This window comes from Budorcas taxicolor, chromosome 14 (genome assembly GCF_023091745.1).
Source record: "Budorcas taxicolor isolate Tak-1 chromosome 14, Takin1.1, whole genome shotgun sequence".
Taxonomy (NCBI): Eukaryota; Metazoa; Chordata; class Mammalia; order Artiodactyla; family Bovidae; genus Budorcas; species Budorcas taxicolor.
In genome coordinates this window covers 13,331,124-13,351,477 of record NC_068923.1, presented here as the reverse complement: position 1 = coordinate 13,351,477, position 20,354 = coordinate 13,331,124, and the positions used below count along the sequence as shown (strand labels likewise).

Sequence of the window (20,354 nt, the reverse complement as noted above, 5' to 3'; positions counted from 1 at the left end):
TGAGATTCAGGTTAAATGTAATTTGGCAAGACTCATGGATGAAACTAGGTAGTTAATATTACATCACAATAGAAGTTTTACACTGTTTAGTTTTGATGTTAAGTTTTGTTGCCCGGTTAAGGTGATGGCAGCCAAAGCTCTCCATCCTAAATATTTGAGTTATTAGCAAGTGATTTGTAGGGGTATAACTTTGCAGTATGGAAATATTTAGTTCCTCAAATAGCCTTTATGGTTTTGTGCATCTGTTGATGGTATTTGGTGGAATTAGTTATAGCAAATGATAATCAAGTTTGATACAAACAAGTCACAGGAAAATTGTCAAACAAATGACTGACTAATGGGCAAGAAATGTTGTCTTTAATATGGAAATATTCATATGATATTTTAGGGAAATAGTTATTGCATGAAAAAAATTTCCAAAGGAGCAGATAGTTTTAAAGCCATTTTTTATTTTGACTACTTTGGATGGGTCATTTTCTAAAATAATTAGATAGCTCTTCCTTTTTAAAAGACAATATAATGAGCATAATTTAATTGTTGATTGCATTATCCTAGGAAATAAATTATTATATAATTCATTATTGAGGGCTTCCCAGGTGGCTCAAGTGGTAAAGAATCCACCTGCCCATGAAGTTTGATCCCCGGCTTGGGAAGATCCTCTGGAGAAAGAAATGGAAACCCACACCAGTATTCTTGCCTGTGAAATCCCATGGACAGAGGAGACTGGTGGGCTGCAGTTCATTGGGTCACAAAAGAGTGAGACACAGCTTAGTGGCTGAGCACACCATCACTCGTTATTAGTGTCATCCTGAGGCATTGTGTTAGTAGGTGGGGCTTTCGGTTCCTACATTAATTGAATCTGAGACAAGTACACCTGGAAAAATTTAATGGTTTACTTCTTTTTTTTATATGATGTCTTTGGACCTCATGGTATATCTTTCTCGGACATGTGGTGTATTCTGTCCATCTAATTTGAGAGTCCAGGAAACAGATTACTAGAAATGTGTGAAATAAATGTAAGATTGTACATGCTTATGGATAAAGTTGTCTTATAAATGTTGTAACGTGGCAGAAATAAACTTTAGTAGTTTTTCTCTGAGGACTTCTATTTACTTGATTTTCCTTAGAAAGGGTTCTAGAATTAGAATTTTAACTAAAATGAACTTGGTGAAGGATCTCTCAGTCCATTACTGCTCACAGGAGCCCAGAGGGGCCATTGAAGATAACAAAGTATTTACTGACTCAAACCTATATTGTAGAATGGAATGAGATGTTTTATGCTATATAGTTGCTTGAGGCTAAATATGTAAAATATTAATTCATTTTTTAAGCTCCTTAGGCCTTAACATTTTACAGCTGAAAGTTTGTACCCTTTTACCAATCTTAGTCTCATTATTTTCCCTGGGAAACTACCTTTTTCCTCTTTTTGTCTAAGTTTGACCTTTTTTTAGATTCCACATGCAAGTGATAGCTGTGTAGTATTTGTGTTTTCTTTGCTGGCTTATTTCACTTAGCGCAATGACTTCAGGGTCCATTCGTGTCATCCCTAATGACAGGATTTCTTCTTTCTCATAATATTCTGCAGCGTATATATTCCACATCTTTACCTAGTCAGCCTTTGTTAGATGAGGTTGTTTCTGTATCTTGGCTGTTGTAACTAATGCTGCAGTGGATGTGGGAGTGCAGATATCTCTCCAATATCTTGTTTTCATCCCCTTTGGATATATACCCAGGAGTGAAATTGCTTCACCATATGGTAGTTCTAAATGCATGTTCAGTCACGTCCTGCTCTTTGCGACCCCAAGGACTCTAGCTTGTCAGGCTCCTCTGTTCATGGGATTATCCCTGCAAGTATACTGGAGTGGGTTGTCATTTCCTCCTCTAGGATATCTTCCGAATCCAGGGATAGAACCCACATCTCCTGCATTGTCAGGTGGATTCTTTACCGGCTCAGCGGTAAAGAATCTGCCTGCAGTGCAGGAATTGTGGCAGAAGCCGTGGATTCTATCCCTGAATTGGGAAGATCCTCTGGAGAAGGAAATGCAATCCACTTCAATATTCTTGCCTGGAAAATCCCACGGACAAAGGAGCCTGGCAAGCCCAGAGTCCATGGGGTTGCCAAAGAGTCAGGCAGGCCTTAGTGACTAAAATAACAACATGGTATTTCTATTTTTAGTATTTTGGGTAACTTCCATAGCGATTGTACAGTTTACATTCCTGCCAACAGTACAAATGTAGTTTTTCTCCACATCCTTGACAACACTTGTATTTCTCTTGTTTTTCTTGAAGATAACCTTTCTGACGTATGAGGTGATATTTCATTGTGGTTTTTATTTGCATTTCTCAGACACCCCACTCCAGTACTCTTGCCTGGAAAATCCCATGGATGGAGGAGCCTGGTGGGCTGCAGTCCATGGGGTCACTGAGGGTCGAACATGACTGAGCGACTTCACTTTCACTTTTCACTTTCATGCATTGGAGAAGGAAATGGCAACCCACTCCAGTGTCCTTTCCTGGAGAATCCCAGGGACGGGGGAGTCTGGTGGGCTGCTCTCTGTGGGGTTGCACAGAGTCGGACATGACTGAGGTGATTTAGCAGCAGTAGCAGCAGATGATTAGGGATTGTTGGCACCTTTTCATGTATTTATTGGCCATTTATTTGTATGTCTCCTTTGGTAAAATATCTATTTAGTGCTTCATTCATTTTTTAATTGGATTATTTTCTTGCTGTTGAGTTGAATGAATTCTTCATATATTTTTGATATTAACCTCTTATCAGCTGTAGGATATGCAAGTATTTGCTCCAGTTCTATAGGTTGCCTTTTCATTTTATTGATGGTTTCCTTTGTTGTGCAGAAGCTTTTTAGTTTGATGTAGTCACACTTGTTTATTTTTGCTTTTGTTGCTTTTGCTTTTGGTGTTAAATCCAAAAAATTACTGCCAAGACCAATATCAGGGAGCTTTTTCCCTTATGTTTTCTTCCAGGAGGTTGTATGGTTTCGTGTCTTATGTTCATGTCTTTAACTCATTTTGTGGTGATTTTTGTGTGTGATATAAGATAGTGGTCTAGTTTCATCCTTTACATGAGCTATTCAGTTTTCCCAACACCATTTATTGAAGAGACTACTGCTTTGTGTAATCTTGGCTCCGTTGTCATAAATTAATGACAGTGTATGCGTGAATTGTTTCTGGGTTCTCAGTTCTGTTCTGTTGATCAGTGTGCTTGTTTTGATTGTTTTATGGTATGATTATATGGTATATATGATATATTCTGAAAATGGTATAGCTTGAAAACAGGAAGTATGATGTCTCCAGCTTTGTTCTTCTTAAGATTGCTTTGGCTTTTCAAGGTCTTTTGTAGTTCTATACAAATTTAGGATTACCTATTCTATTTCTGTGAAAGAGCCATTGGAATTTTGTTAGGGACTGCATTGAATCTGTAGATTGTTTGGGGCATGTTATTAATAGATATTTTGTTGTTCAGTTGCTCAGTCGTGTCTGACTCTTTGTGACCCCCATGGATTGTAGCCCACCAGCCTCCTCTGTCCATGTAATTTCCCAGGCAAGAATACTGGAGTAGGTTGCCATTTTCTTTTCCATTATTAGCTATGTTCTTCTCCAAATATTTAAAACATTAAAACGTAGCACAGGCAGTGAAGATCTCATTTTTGGCAAATTTCAGTCTGCAAAACCAATAGCTTTAATCTTTGGTTTTCTAAATTCTTGATGAAGATTCTTTAATCTTCATCTTTTAAAAAATATACATATAATTATCTTTCCACTTGATGCAGTTTACTAGATACCCAATTTTTTCTTTTAGTCTTCACATCAGCAAGAATATCAATAAGAAGATGAATTAGGTTGTTTAGTTAAATTCAACCTAGTGAAACTGTTCTATTAACTCTGTTCCAGCATCCACTTACAGGTATATATCCAAAAGGAATGAAAACAGGGGCTTGAATACTTGTACAACAATGTTGACAGCAGTATTGTACCCAACAGCCAAAAGTTGTAAACAACTCAAGTGTCTGATCACTAAGCAAAGGCTGATTTCCTCCTTGATACAAAGCATCACAGAGCATGTCCATATCATTATTTAGTTTGGACAGAAAGAAAGAATATTCCTGAGGAGATTCTGCCAACTGTTGTTGTACCAAAGAAACATCCTGTTTTAGTTTCTCGGCCACTTCTCTAGATTTACATGGGTAATAATTCTTTTTTCCTATTTTCTCCTTCTAAAAGTCAATAAAGCCTGTGAGTAGAATAATCCTTGGTATCAAAGGTATTCCTAGGATTTATCTGCTGAGATACTGATGGGTCTGTTAGCATTTTCAGTCACTGCTGGGGCATCAAATTACTTTGACTAAGTACTTGAACCAAGTTTTCAAGCAGACAATTCATGTGCTAATGCTTTCTCAGTTCAGTTTCATGTGATAATTGTACATGTTCAAATGATGCCCTTTGTTTTATCAGCTGATTTAAAAATAACTTTTGTCTGGCTGTGTAATAGTCTTGTTTACTCTGCAGATCAAATCTCCCTTTCCAACTGGCATAGTCAATAACTGGACAATTTTTTTTTTTTTACCATAGCAGGCAAAATTTTGTCTTTATGTGAATGATTTGTTCGTCAAGTACCAGAACTTCACTGTTCAAGCTAGAAATTTTAGCATCCAGATTATCTTTGCCAAGAGCCTTGCTAGTGAGGCTATGAAGATTCTTCTCTGCCCATTTTATACTTGATTTCAGGCTCAAATTATTTGCTTACAAGTGAATTAACTGATGTTGAGCAGAAATGTATGTCAGCTGCAGTCCATAGCAGCCCAGGAGATGACTTTTACTGATATTATACACAACATTAAGTAGAATATAAACTCCATGAGGGCAGGAATTTGTCACTGTTTTCTGATATATCTGGAATTCCTGTAACAGCAGCCAAAACATACAGTGAATTTTCAGTCCTAAGCACAGCTTTGATAAACAGATACATGAATATATATAAAAATTCAAGGATTCCAAATTTTTATCTCAAGAGATTAGAACCACCCTGTAAATTTGACTCCAATCAGGAAGTTACCATGAGTAACAAAAGAAACAAAATAACAAACCTCTACTCCATATCACCATTCAGGTATGACCTAAATCAAGTCCTTTGATTATACAGTGGAAGTGAGAAATAGATTTAGATAGAGTGCCTGATGAACTATGGATGGAGGTTTGTGGCATTGTACAGGAGACAGGGATTAAGACCATCCCTGAGAAAAAGAAATGCAAAAAAGCAAAATGGCTGTCTGAGGAGGCCTTACAAATAACTGTGAAAAAAAGAAAAGCGAAAAGCAAAGGAGAAAAGGAAAGATACACCCATTTGAAAGCAGTGTTCCAAAGAATAGCAAGGAGAGACAAGAAACCCTTCCTCAGCGATCAATGCAAAGAAATAGAGGAAAATAACAGAATGGGAAAGACTAGAGATCTCGTCAAGAAAATTAGAAGTACCAAGGAAACAGAGATGGGCACAATAAAGGACAGAAATGGTATGGACCTAACAGAAGCAGAAGATATTAAGAAGAGGTAGCAAGAATTCACAGAAGAACTGTACAGAAAAGATCTTCACGACACAGATAATCACAATGATGTGATCATTCACACTCACCTAGACCCAGACATCCTGGAATGTGAAGTCAGGGGGGCCTTAGGAAGCATCACTATGAACAAAGCTAGTGGAGGTGATGGAATTCCAGTTGAGCTATTTCAAATCCTAAATGATGATGCTTGAAAGTGATGCACTCAATATGCCAGCAAATTTGGAAAACTGAGCAGTGGCCACAGGACTGGAAAAGGTCAGTTTTCATTCCAATCCCTAAGAAAGGCAATGCCAAAGAAATGTTCAAACTATGACATAATTGCCCTCATCGCACACACTAGCAAAGTAATGCTAAAAATTCTCCAGGCCAGACTTCAACAGTACATGAACCGTGAACTTCCAGATGTTCAAGCTGGATTTAGAAAAGGCAGAGGAACCAGAGATCAAATTGTCAACATCCGCTGGATCATCGAAAAAGCAAGAGAGTTCCAGAAAAACATCTATTTCTGCTTTATTGACTATGCCAAAGCCTTTGTGTGGATCACAATAAATGGTGGGAAATTCTTGAAGAGATGGGAATCCTAGAACACCTGACCTGCCTCTGTTGAAACCTATATGCACGTCAGGAAGCAACAGTTAGATCTAGACATGGAACAACAGACTGGTTCCAAATAGGAAAAGGAGTACGTCAAGGCTGTATATTGTCACCCTGCTTATTTAACTTACATGCAGAGTACATCATGAGAAATGCTGGACTAGAAGAAACACAAGCTGGAAACAAGATTGCCGGGAGAAATATCAGTAACCTCAGATATGCAGATGACACCACCCTTATGGCAGAAAGTGAAGAACTAAAGAGCCTCTTGATGAAAGTGAAAGAGGAGAGTGAAAAAGTTGACTTTAAGCTCAACATTCAGAAGACTAAGATCATGGCATCCAGTCCCATCACTTCATGGCCAATAGATGGGGAAACAGTGGAAACAGTGTCAGACTTTATTTTTTGGGGCTCCAAAATCACTGCAGATGATGATTGCAGCCATGAAATTAAAAGACACTTACTCCTTGGAAGGAAAATTATGACCAACCTAGATAGCATGTTAGAAAGCAGAGATATTATTTTCCCAACAAAGGTCTGTCTAGTCAAGGCTATGGTTTTTCTAGTTGTCATGTATCGATGTGAAAGCTGGACTGTCAAGAAAGCTGAGCGCCGAAGAATTGATGCTTTTGAACTTTGGTGTTGGAGAAGACTGTTTGAGAGTCCTTTGGACTGCAAGGAGATCCAACCAGACCATCCTAAAGGAAATCAGTCCTGAATATTCATTAGAAAGACAGATGCTGAAGCTGAAATTCCAGTACTTTGGCCACTTGATGCAAAAAACTGAATCGTTTGAAAAGACCCTGATGCTGGGAAAGATTGAAGGCAGGAGGAAAAGGGGACGACAGAGAATGAGATGTTTGGATGGTATCACCAACTCAGTGGTCATGGATTTGAGTAAACTCCAGGAGTTGGTGATGGACAGGGAGGCCTGGCATCCTGCAGTCCATGGTGTCTCATTGAACTGGACACGACTGAGCAACTGAACTGAATGGAACTCCATATCACAGTAGCATTGGCTAACTCCTTCCAGAACTCAGAGTAAGAATGCTTATAGTTTTTAAACACCAGAGAGTAGAAGGAAGGATCCCAACATCAAACAGCCAAACAACAGAAAAGCTACCTGCTCAGAAAGATAGAATTAGTAATACATCAGAGCTAAAGCTGCATTACAAGAGATCAATGTTACTGTGTAAAAGAAACTTTGACATTAAATAGAGATTGAAAACAATCTTAATTGCACCAAAGAGAATAAAATACCCAGGAATTATATTTGAGTTTTGGTGCAGTTAGGTTATGTTTTCAATCTGCTGATGTTAATAGGAATTACATTGGTTGTTATAGGAGTTACAGACATATCAGAAAACAGTAGTCAAATTTCTGCTCTCATGGAGTTTATATTCTATTTAGTTTTGTGTAAAATATCAGAGTCTTGTCACGGGGTGCTATGGATTAAGGATGTTAATCAGTCTTACCTACTGAAAAATATGTAATCCTCTAAGAACTTTTTGCTTAGCCTCATTTGTCTCTGGTTTTCTTTTATGTTTGAATAGAAGCAAACAAAATATTATAGAACAAAGTGCGTTGTTGGGATGTGGTTCATTGCAGTGTGAAAATAAATAAAGGTAAGATCCATATTATAGGAGAGTTAGTCATCTTTTCACCCCGTTCCTGCTTTATGGTAACATTCTCATTAAAATGCATTCCAAGCACCAGCAGCATGTGATTCCACAGTTGTAAGGTGTAATGATTTGGCAAAAAGTGGTTGGAGCTCTTTATTCATTCAGGAAACAGTTGTTGGGTGCCCATCATGTGCTGGAGGATACAGCTGTGTTTGAGACAAACTCCCTGTCGTGGAGCTTCCAAGTAGAATGTAAGGTGATAGAGACTGTCTGGTTGGTTGGTTGGTGGCCAGTGCCATCTCAGAGAGTTGGGCTGGTCAGGGCAGGTCTGTGGGTAGAGGTGACCCAAGAGAAGCAGTGTGCTTGGACACATGTAGTGGCTAACCTTTTGAAGATCGTGGGTTCCTGGGTAAGGGAGGAACATTCCTAGTAGAGAAATAGCAAATGAAAAGTATACTTAATTTAACTGGTTGTTCAGTTCAGTTCAGTTCAGTCGCTCAGTCGTGTCCGACTCTTTGTGACCCCATGAATCGCAGCACGCGAGGCCTCCCTGTCCATCACCATCTACCGGAATTCACTCAGACCCATGTCCATCGAGTCCGTGATGCCATCCAGCCATCTCATCCTCTGTCGTCCCCTTCTCCTCCTGCCCCCAATCCCTCCCAGCATCAGAGTCTTTTCCAATGAGTCAACTCTTTGCATGAGGTGGCCAAAGTACTGGAGCTTCAGCTTTAGCATCATTCCTTCCAAAGAAATCCCAGGGCTGATCTCCTTCAGAATGGACTGGTTGGATCTCCTTGCAGTCCAAGGGACCCTCAAGAGTCTTCTCCAACACCACAGTTCAAAAGCATCAATTCTTCGGTGCTCAGCTTTCTTCACAGTCCAACTCTCACATCCATACATGACCACAGGAAAAACCATAGCCTTGACTAGACGGACCTTAGTCGGCAAAGTAATGTCTCTGCTTTTGAATATACTATCTAGGTTGGTCATAGCTTTTCTTCCAAGGAGTAAGTGTCTTTTAATTTCATGGCTGCAGTCACCATCTGCAGTGATTTTGGAGCCCCCCAAAATAAAGTCTGACACTGTTTCCACTGTTTCCCCATCTATTTGCCATGAAGTGATGGGACCAGATGCCATGATCTTCGTTTTCTGAATGTTGAGCTTTAAGCCAACTTTTTCGCTCTCCTCTTTCACTTTCATCAAGAGGCTTTTTAGCTCCTCTTCACTTTCTGCCATAAGGGTGGTGTCATCTGCATATCTGAGGTTATTGATATTTCTCCCGGCAATCTTGATTCCAGCTTGTGTTTCTTCCAACCCAGCGTTTCTCATGATGTACTCTGCATAGAAGTTAAATAAGCAGGGTGACAATATACAGCCTTGACGTACTCCTTTTCCTAACTGGTTGTTAGTTAATCCTTTTGTCAGATTAAAGTAATCCAATGTTAATAAGTAGTTTTACAGTTGACCCTTGAACACTGTGATTTAGGGATGTCAGCCTTCAGCACAGTCAAAAATCTTGAGTATAATGTACTGTCTGCCTTCCATATCAGAGGTTCCTTACTGTCCACAGTTCCTCCGTATCTGTGGTTTCAAGTTCAGAGATTCAGCCAACCATGGGTCATGTGATACTGATTATTTACAGTTGAAAAAAAAGTTGTGAATAAGTGGACTCCTACAGTTCAAACCTATGTTATTCAAGGATCAACTATAGTATCTCCTTGGGTTTTGCTTATAGGAATACCTTAATATTTAGTTTTCAGCCAAGTTGAGTCTGTAATTAGTGGATTATGTAAATCAGCTGTAAGACAATGATTTCCATACAACCAAGGAGCAGATTCTGAAGCAACTCAATACTCCCCAGTACCCACTTAACACTCCAGTTTGTATTGATGAGGCTTACCTGGCTACTCTTAAGTTTTCTGGAGTTGGCTGTGTTGGTGGCCAAGTGCCTCTTCTCTGTGCTTCTTAGAATTATGGAGTGGAGCTAATTCAACTGAAAAATTGTTATGTACATTTTGATATTTTCCTTAATTTCATAATGTTGCCTGGTAGTTAAAAAAAGAAAGAAAAACCTTTGGTATTTTTTTTGCCCTTATATCCTATACTTAGGTACATATTTAGATATTCATGAAATCAGATACTTAGGTATTTGTGATATTAGGTTTTTGTGTTTTCTGATTAGGTTTCCTTTTTAAAAAACTTAATTAATTTGACTGTGCTGGGTCTTAGTTGTGGCACATGGAATCTATTTCCTTCACCAGGAAACAAACCTGGGCCCCCTACATTGGGAGCATGAGGTTTAGCCACTGGACCACGAGGAAAGTCCCCTCTGATTAGGTTTCTATTTTCTGTATTTCATGGATATGATATGTAATTAACAAAATGGAATATCTCTTTTTCTCTGTGCTTGGTAGAAGTCTGAAAGTCTCTGTCGAGGTCCTTACAGTTGAATTTCAGTGTTAGCCACATATCATCTTTTATATTTATTCGTCAGTATAGTTGTCTTGCCCTGTTCTTTTTGTCTGTTTACAACAAACTCCTGGAAAGGATTTTAGTGCTGTCATCCCCAGAATCTCTCCTCCACATTCTGATTTCACTGTCATCAGCTGCTCTGGGTTCACGCAGTGTCAGTCTGCCAGCTGCGATCTTTGGGTCACCATTCCTGGTTATTCTCTCACCTTCCTGTCTTCCTCTCAGTTTCTTCTGATTCTCCTCTTCATCTTCTTGACCTCTAGGCACTGGAGTATTTCAGGGTTCAGATTTTAAGCATCTCTATTTCTACTCACTTTTATGGTGATGTTGTATAATTTTATGAATTGAAAAGTGAAAGTGAAAGTAAAGGTCGCTCAGTCGTGTCCAACTCTTTATGACCCCATGGACCCTGCCAGGCTACTCTGTCCGTGGAATTCTCCAGGCCAGAGTACTGGAGTGGGTAGCCATTCCCTTCTTCAGGGGATCTTCCCAACCCAGGGATTGAACCCAGGTCTCCCACATTGCAGGTGGATTCTTCACCCTCTGAGTCACTGGGGAAGCCCTAATTTTATGACTTAAAACATGCTTTATAATTCAGCTCTTAAATATATATACTCCAGACTCCTGTATTTACTTCTTTGGCTGTCTCTTGGGCATTTTAAACTTAATGTCTTAACACTGAACTCGTGGTACCTGCTTCTCCAACTCCCAGTTCTGCTTGTACCACTTTATGCCTACAGTCTCCCTCATTTCTAGAAATGTTAACTTCTTTTGAGTTGCTTAACAAAAAACATTGAAGTCATTTTTAATTCTTTCGTGTTCTGTATTCACTTGATCAGCAGATCCTGTTGACACTGTTTTCAGAATATATCCAGACTCTGGTATTTCATACAATCTCACTTTGTTCAGTGCCACTGTGGTTTTAGTCATTACCATTTCTCATCTGGATTATTGCATTAGCCTGGAAGTGGTTTCCCTGCTTCTGCCTCTGGGGTTTCTGTCCCATATGTTCTCAGAACAGCATCTAGAGTAATCTTGGAGAGTTAGATCCTATCACACTTTTATTCACAGTGCTCTGGTCACTTTCCATTTCACACAAAGGAGAAAACTAAAGTTCTCCTGGCCTGTGAGACTGAGCCTGGCTTGCCCCCTGTACCTTTCTATTTTTACCTGCTCTTCTCCCCCTTTTTGCTAATCAGGCTATATAGACTTGCCCCCATTTGTCTGTTCTTCCACTATCCTGGGCATGCTCCTGCCTCAGAGTCTAGGTACTTGATGTGCCTTCTAACTAGAAAGCTATTCCCTCAACTTGTTCTGCTTTTGCTGAAAATTCACCTCGGCATTGCCGTCCCCAGGCTCTTTCTGGCCTGAGCAGTGAGCTTTCTCCTGCCCTGGAAGCTCTTGCGCAGGAGACAACTGGTACCAGTATCCCTGGCTCTCCCTGGCCTCTCAGTTTAAAATTATAGACTACTGTTGGTTCCCTTCTTTGTACTCCCTATTATTCTTCCCTTTTGTTTATACACTGTATATCTTTTTTATTTGTCTCATCCTAGTTGAAAGGAAACTTCATGGCAACAGTTTTTAAAATTTTTTCTGTTTTATGGAAAACATCAAAGCAGCGAAGTGAAGTGAAGTCGCTCAGTCATGTTCGACTCTTTGCAACCCCATGGACGGAGGAGCCTCGGTAGGCTCCTCCGTCCATGGGATTTTCCAGGCAAGAATACTCAGTCCATGGGATTTTCCAGGCAAGAATACTGGAGTGGGTTGCCGTTTCCTTCTCCATCAAAGTAGTGAGACTAGTATAATAAATGAATCTCCCTGTTACTTATACAGTTAGTTAATAGTTCTTCTTTTTCCATTTAAACCCCACTCACTTCTCCTTCACTGCAGTTCAGTCACTCAGTCGTGTCCAACTCTTTTCGACCCCATAGACCTCAGCATGCCAAACTTCAGTCCTCCTTACCTCCCCTCAACCAAGACTACTGTGAAGAAGAGCTCAGAAATCATATAATTTCATCTGTAAATATTTTAGTATGTATCTCTGAAATAAAAGAATTCTTTATTTTAAAAAAATAGCATAAATATTATCCTGTCCAAAATAAAGATACTTTTTAATGTTTCCAAGTATGCAGTCAGTGTTCATTTATTTACCCAGTTCCCACACATTTTTATTTTTACAGTTTGAATTAGAATTGAAATAGGTCAGTGTGTTCATATGTTCATTTGGTTGCTGTGTGACTTTAGTATGTATCAGTCTATGTAAACACTTACCCGCCCCTTACTATTACTAAATGATCTCCCAGCTGAATCCTCCTGCCAGTGCAGGAGGTGCAGGAGAAATGGGTTCAATCCCTGAGCCAGGATGTTCCCCTAGAGAAGGAAATGCAACCCACTCCAGTGTTCTTGCCTGGGAAATCCTATGGACAGAGGAGCCTGGAGGGCTATCGCCCATAGGGTCTCAATGAGTCAGACACACCTGAGCGACGGAGCATGCACACACGTTTCTATTTCTAATCCCTTACTTCTTCACACTTAGTGAAGAAACCAGGTTGGTTGTCTTGAGAATTCTGTGTCATTGGTATCTGGAATAATCTATGCCAGCATGCGACACATAGTAGGTGCTCAGTATTTTTGAATGAATTACTATAAAGGTACATAATTTATGGTATTTTAGGATGGAATTAAAATGCTCAAAAGTTAGGGAATGATTATTATCTCACTTTTATAATAATGTGATAGAATCATTTTGGCAATAAGAGAAATTATTTTGACAGTTGGGGAGGGGTCATAGTGAAGGGTACTTAGGGCTACAGAAAATGGTTTGAAAAATAATTAGTATCTGCTAAGATATTATAATGGCTACTGTCTTATGTTTTCAGTCAAGCATGCAGTCAGGCACTTGTTAGGATAGTTTTTACAGTAGCCTTTCAGTGGAGGGAGATACTACCTACATTTTCCCAGTGAAGGGAGAAGCAGAAGGAAAGTGAGTGGGTGCTGAGCATTAGTGTTTTTCTTTATAAATTTTATAGAATTAGGCACAATTCTTTAAAATCAGGTACATGTATAACTTTAGAAAGAAAATATTTAAAAAGTGGCACCAGTGATTATATATTTTTGGGGAAATTCTTTTTGACAAAGTGTTTTTAATATGATATGGATTAGAAAGCATGAATAAGAAGGAGGAGAAAGCTGCTTTCTGAGATAACTATCGTTGCATTTTGGTGTGTGTTTTATTGGTGTGTGTGTGAGAACATAAAGTTTGGGAAGCAGTTTTACCATGTGCACTTCTTTCCCTCATATTATATGCCTTTAACATACTGAAGGCTCTAAAGATTTGCAGTGAAAAAACTGTTTCAACTTCATTTAGCCTAGTGTCTTTTAGATTTGTTTGATAGAAACTCTCTTTCTGGAAATATTAATCAGTTTTTCCCCAAAGTATGAATTGTTTGACAGAAGTCGAAATATTTGTTTAAATATTTAAATATTTGACAAAAGTCGAAATATATGTTTAAATATAAGACTTTAGAATGTGTTAAATTTCAACAGAAAGGATGGATAACTTAATCCTGTTGGAGTAACTGAAGACAGTATTCTGAAGAAAAATTAGATTATGAGATAATCGGAGAAGGTAATGGCACCCCACTCCAGTACTCTTGCCTGGAGAATCCCAGGGACAGGGTAGCCTGGTGGGCTGCCATCTGTGGGGTCGCACAGAGTTGGACATGACTGAAGCAACTTAGCAGCAGCAGCAGCAGCATGAGATAATACTAAAATAAAGATAAACGAGGGAAAATACTTGCATTAAATAGGTAACGCAGATATTACACAAAGAGTTCGTATAAATTATTGAGAGAAAAATGCATTAAGACAAGCCTAGAAGAGAAGGCTGAGCTAAAAAAAACAGAAAAGCAGTATGTATGTCAGGATTATAGTAACAGTGTTTCTTTTAAAAATCTGCAACTCAATGCTGGTAAGTTCTTAATTGAGACTTAATATGAAACTTTTTGCACTGTAAATTATTTATACTCTTTATCAGAAGTCATGTGATGAGATTGAAAAATAGTAGAATATATAAATTTGCCTTCTTTGACTCAGTAAACTTGTGTTTTTAAATTTATTGTAAAGAAGTTTAAGAGGGAAAAAGGGTAGTAGCATTATTTGTATTTTTAAAATGAGAAATGTACCAATATTTAAAATGATAAATTCACCCCCAAATGACTCATTGTATATATAGCACACAAATTGATGATGTGTGTCATAATGTGGACTCTTTTTGGAAGGAGCATGTGAATCATCCATAAAGGAAACACTTTCTGAAGGGAGGCCCTTAGAGGCTGAGTGGTGGTCTGCTGCTGTGTTAGAGGAGAAACCTGAGGGGGACTCTGTTAAGAGGATATATCTGTGGAAGTTTTTATTTTACTTCAGATCACAAGCTCTGAAATAGATACGTAACCTTTATCGTTGTGACTTTGCAAAGAGACCATGCTCTTTAGATTTTTCTCAAGTCTGATAATTAGGGCCAAGTTTCATAATAGAGGAGATAAGTTCCTAGAAGCAGTGGAGTTTGGCCTTTGTACTGCCAGCGTGAGTTGAATTAAGGCTTGTCAGATGTGAAGTCTCTGCAGTACTGTGGTTCTCCCTTCTGTATGGTGTAAAGTGACTTAAACTTACGCCAGTTGTGAGAAATTTAATAAATTTTACCTTAACAAGGGAACATTTCACCTAAAAATGGGCACAATAAGGGACAGAAACAGTAGAGACCTAGTAGATGCTGAAGATCAATAAGAGATGGAAGGAATACACAGAAGAACTGTACAAAAAAAGATCTTAATGAACCGGCTAACTATGGTGGTGTGATTCTGGAGTGTGAAGTCAAGTGAGCCTCAGGGATCGCTGCTGTGAAGCTAGTGGATGCAGTGGAATTGTAGTTCAGCTCAGTCGCTTAGTCGTGTCCACCTCTTTGTGACCCTGTGGACTGCAGCATGCCAGGCCTCCCTCTCCATCACCAACTCCCGGAGCTTACTCAGACTCACGTCCATCGAGTCAGTGATGCCATCCAACCATCTCATCCTCTCTCGTCCCCTTCTTCTGCCCCTAAGCTTTCCCAACATCAGGGTCTTTTCCAATGAGTCAGTTCTTCTCATCAGCTCGCCAAAGTATTGGAGTTTCAGCTTCAGCATCACTCCTTCCAATGAATATTCAGGACCAATTTCCTTTAGGATGGACTGGTTGGATCTCCTTGCAGTCTAAGGGACTCTCAAGAGTCTTCTCCAATACCACAATTCAAAAGCATCAATTCTTTGGTGCTCAGCTTTCTTTATAGTCCAACTCTCATATTCATACATGACTACTGGAAAAACTACAGCTTTGACTAGATGGACCTTCGTTGGCAAAGTAATGTCTCTGCTTTTTAATATGCTGTCTAGGTTGGTCATAACTTTCCTTCCAAGGAGTAAGCATCTTTTAATTTCATGGCTGCAGTCACCGTCTGCAGTGATTTTTGAGCCCCCCAAAATAAAGTCTGTCTTTGTTTCAGTTTTTTCCCCGTCTGTTTGCCATGAAGTGATGGGACCAGATGCCGTAATCTTAGTTTTCTGAATATTGAGTTTTAAGCCAACTTTTTCACCCTCCTCTTTCACTTTCATCAAGAGGCTCTTTAGTTCTTATTTGCTTTCTGCCATAAGGGTGGTGTCATCTGCATATCTGAGGTTATTGATATTTCTCCCGGCAATCTTGATTCCAGCTTATGCTTTATCCAGCTCAGTATTTGCATGATACACTCTGCATATAAGTTAAATAGGCAGGGTGACAGTATACAGCCTTGACATACTCCTTTCCTGATTTGGAACCACTCTGTTGTTCCATGTCCAGTATTAACTGTTGCTTCTTGACCTCCATACAGATTTCTCAGGAGGCAGGTAAAGCGGTCTGGTATTCCCATCTCTTCAAGAATTTTCCGCAGTTCATTGTGATCCATACAGTCAAAGGCTTTGGGATAGTTAATAAAGGAGAAGTAGATGTTTTTCTGGAACTCTCTTGCTTTTTAGATGATCCAGGAGATGTTGGCAATTTGATCTCTGGTTCCTCTGCCTTTTCTAAAACCAGCTTGAACATCTGGAAGTTCACGGTTCACGTATTGCTGAAGCCTGGCTTGGAGATTTTTGAGCATTACTTTGCTAGCGTGTGAGATGAGTGCAGTTGTGCGGTAGTTTGAACATTCTTTGGCATTGCCTTTCTTTGGGATTGGAATTAAAACTGAACTTTTCCAGTAGTAGGATTTCCAGTAGAGCTATTCAAAACCCTGAAGAATGATTCTGTCAAATTGTTGCACTCAACATGTCAGCAAATTTGGAAGAGCCAGCAGTGGCCATAGGACTGGAAAAAGTCAGGCCTCATCCCAGTTCCCAAAAAGAGTGATAAAAAATGTTCAGACCATCAGACAGTTGCACTCATCACCTGTGGTAGTAAGGTCATGCTTAAAATCTTGCATGCTAGGCTTCACCATTACCTGAATCAAGAAGTTCCAGACGTCTGAGCTGGGTTTAGAAAAGTCAGAGGATCCAGAGACAAGTTGCCAACATTCCCTGGATCATAGAGAAAGCAAAGGAATTCCAGAAAAACATCTATCTGTTTCATAGACCATGTTAAAGCCTTTGACTATGTGGATCATAGAAATTGTGGAAAGCTCTTAAAGAGATGGGAATACCAGACCATCTTACTTGTCTCCTGAGTAACCTGTATTTGGGTCAAGAAACAGAACCATGTATGGAGCAACAGGTTGGTTCAGGATTGAGAGAGGAGTATGACAGAGCTGTCTGCTGTCACTATTTAACCTATATGCTGAGCACATCATGAGAAATGCTGGGCTGGATGAGTTACAAGCTGGAATCAAGGTAGGCGGGAGAAACATCAGCAACCTCAGATATGTGAATGATACCACTCTAATGGCAGAAAGCGAAGAAGAACTAAAGAGCCTCTTGATAAGGGTGAAGGAGGAGAGTGAAAGCTCCAGCTTAAAACTAAATATTAAGAAAACGAAGATCATGGCATCCAGTCCCATTACTTCATGGCAAATAGAATGGGAAAAGGTGGAAGTAGTGACAGATGTCCTCTTCTTGGGTTCTGATATCACTGCAGATGGTGACTGTAGCCATGAAATCAGAAGATTATTGCCTCTTGGCAGGAAAGCTATAACAAACCTACAAAGTGTGTTGAGAAACTGAGATGTGACTGCCAACAAAGGTCTGTATGGTCACTGTGGTTTCCCCAGTGATCACTTATGGCTGTGAGAGCTGGACCATAAAGGAGGCAGAGTGTCAGAAGACTTGATGGCTTTTGAGCTGCAGAAGACTCCTGGATGTCCCTTATACCGCAAGGAGATCAAACCATCAATATTAAGGGAGATGAACTCTGAATACCGGTTGGAAGGACTGCCCCTGAAGCCTGAAGCTCCAGTATTTTGGCCACCCAATGTGAAGAGCCGATTCATTGGAAGAGTCTCTGATGCTGGGAAAGATTGAGGGCTGAAGGAGAAGAGGGCATCAGAGGATGAGATGGCTGGATGGCATCACTGACTGGATGGACATGAGTGTGAGTGAACTCCAGGAGTTGGTGATGGACAGGGAGGCCTAGTGTGCTGCGATTCGTGGGGTCACAAAGAGTTGGACACGACTGAGCAACTGAACTGAACTGAGAATAAACAGAAATTTGAAAAGAGCACAGATTCTACGTCACTGCTTTCTATTCATTTTCTTGGTGGAAGTTGTTGGACTGAACTTTCCAAAACTTAAGTATCTAATTGGATGGGTTTTACAAGAGATTGTTCATTCTGTACTCTGATTTACTTTAATCAGACTAATGGATTAGAAGAAGGAAATTTCAGGTACATTTTTAATGGAAGATTTGTTCTCCGGGGAATTGAGGGGAAAAAGAATACATACATTGTGATGGTGGGGTCCATGATAGGGAGACTGTGAACCAAAGTCCACAGTTCTGATGTAATCATTACAGTGCGCCGCTGACCACTAGCATGATCTCTGCTTCATAGATAGAGCAGCTTGAGGCACAGCAAGGTTAAGCAGATGCGTTGGTTTTGGGGGCATACTGCTTGAGAGCCCTGGACATGTTGGAAACAACCTAGAGCTTGATTTTTTTTTTTTTGCTTCCCCGTGTTATGGAGAGACCAGTGTGACTGGAGCACTGTGAGTCAGTGGTCGAGAAGTCAGGAAAGTGGGTTGGGGCTGCTCTTCTCTGGATCCCGGAGGCCCTGGCTGGGATTTTGAAAATGTATCTGAAGTGTGTGAACATACATCTGTATTGGTAAGGTTTGGGGGATAGAAGAATGGTAACATGATATAACTATATTTTGGAAGAATCTAAGATATAGTTATGACGTCTGAAAAACAAACTGTGAGTATGAGTCTGTGTCTGTAGTGGGTGGCCGTGGAGGATCCTGGGACACTAGGGGGCTTGATGGGAGATGATGGTGGTGTGGGGAGAAGGTGAACTGTGGGAGTGGTCAGTGGTGATCAGACAGGTGATGTGTTTTGTAGATAGAGCCAGCAGGTTGAGCTGACCCTTGAATGTAGGATATGAGGAGGATCCTTCTGGGGATAGTTCTAGAGCTTTAGCATTGAGCAGCTGGGTTCCATGACCAGGACTGTCTTAGGAGGGCAGTTTTACTGAGGGGAGGGGAAATGGGTAGAATTGGTGTTTCTTTTCTATATTGATCTTGAGATACCTGTTTGACAACCTAGTGGACATGTCAGATCACACTCTTAGGAGGTCGTATGTGAGTTTGGAGCTGGGGAAGATAACTTTGGGAGTCAAGCGAGTATATATGGACTGGATAAAGTCGTTCGGGGAGAAGTGAGTGCACATAAAGGGGAGATGGGAAGACTGAACCTTTTAAGTCCTTTGTTGTGTGATACCTGCAAGAAGAGATCTATAAAGGGTGTTGAGAAGTAGCCAGTGAGGGAGGAGTGTGTGATGTTCAGAAATCAAGTGAGAAACAGGGTTCAGGATGGGGAGAGGGGTCAGCTGTAGCTGCCAGGAAAGGGAATAAGGTAAAACCTAGTAACTGACCTCCAGATTTGTCTTTGCTAAATCCTGTCAATCCTGCTGTGCAGTATAACCCTAAAATTCAGACTGGCCTTTTATAATCCTGCCAATGAACACTGTTAATCAGGTTTTAATCACTTTTCTCCTGGACTGTTTTTTGAATTATTACTTTCTCTCCTGATTACAATACAAAATGCATGTTTATTGTAGAAAATACACAGTGATTTAAACCCCGCTTCCCCAGTTCCTTACCACACCTTACCACCAGATAGCCACAGATAACCTTCCTTCCCCCATCCATTTCTATCTCTTCATACATGTATGCATATAATGCTTAACTTTTGCTTTTTAAAATAAACATGGTAGAACTAATTATCTAATGTTAGAGATTCTCTGAGAATGTGTTAGAATGTGTGGCAGCATCCATCATGGTGGAGTAACCTTCTAACGGAACTCCCTGTGTTTCCCCCAGTTTATATCTTAAATGAGTCCTGATGAATTTTCCTAAGATAAATTCTTCTTTAAGCCTTTAGTACATATAGCATAGTGATAAAAAACATGGACTCTGTTTTTGAGAGTAATCCATGCATATAGCAGGAAATGTGGAAAATAGCGAAAAAGTGTATTATTTTATAGAATAATTGTTGTTATAATTTTCATCCATTTCTTGCTGATCTTTTTTTTTTTCGTTTGTCTAAATGTGCATGCACACATTTTGTTTGTCTGTTACTAACAAGGATCACACTATGTTTTTTAGCCAGCATTTTTTTCATAATTTATTCTCTCTTCTATACTTATATAATACTTTGGTCAAAGTATGTAAGGAGTTTCATAATTCTGTTTGTTGTCAAATTGCTCTTCGAAAGGATTGTACCATTTGAAAGTATATTTATAAAGAATTTTGTTCTCTTTAAATTTTTAGGATAGACCACTTTCTTGTTGAACTCTTAAATGAAGTTCTACTTGGATACAAAGATGAGGACTAGATAACTTCTTGAGGTTCCTTCTAACCCCTAGGATGAAG

At 39.7% G+C, this 20,354-nt stretch overlaps 1 protein-coding gene and 1 pseudogene across 1 annotated transcript in view; one reads left to right on the top strand and one right to left on the bottom strand.

The window, feature by feature from the left end:
* The window catches only part of PHF3 (PHD finger protein 3), a 71,119-nt gene that overhangs the window by 16,534 nt on the left and 34,231 nt on the right, over positions 1 to 20,354 (top strand). The gene's annotated exons all lie outside the window — the stretch shown is intronic.
* LOC128059625 (HAUS augmin-like complex subunit 3) lies at positions 3,663 to 4,941 on the bottom strand (annotated as a pseudogene).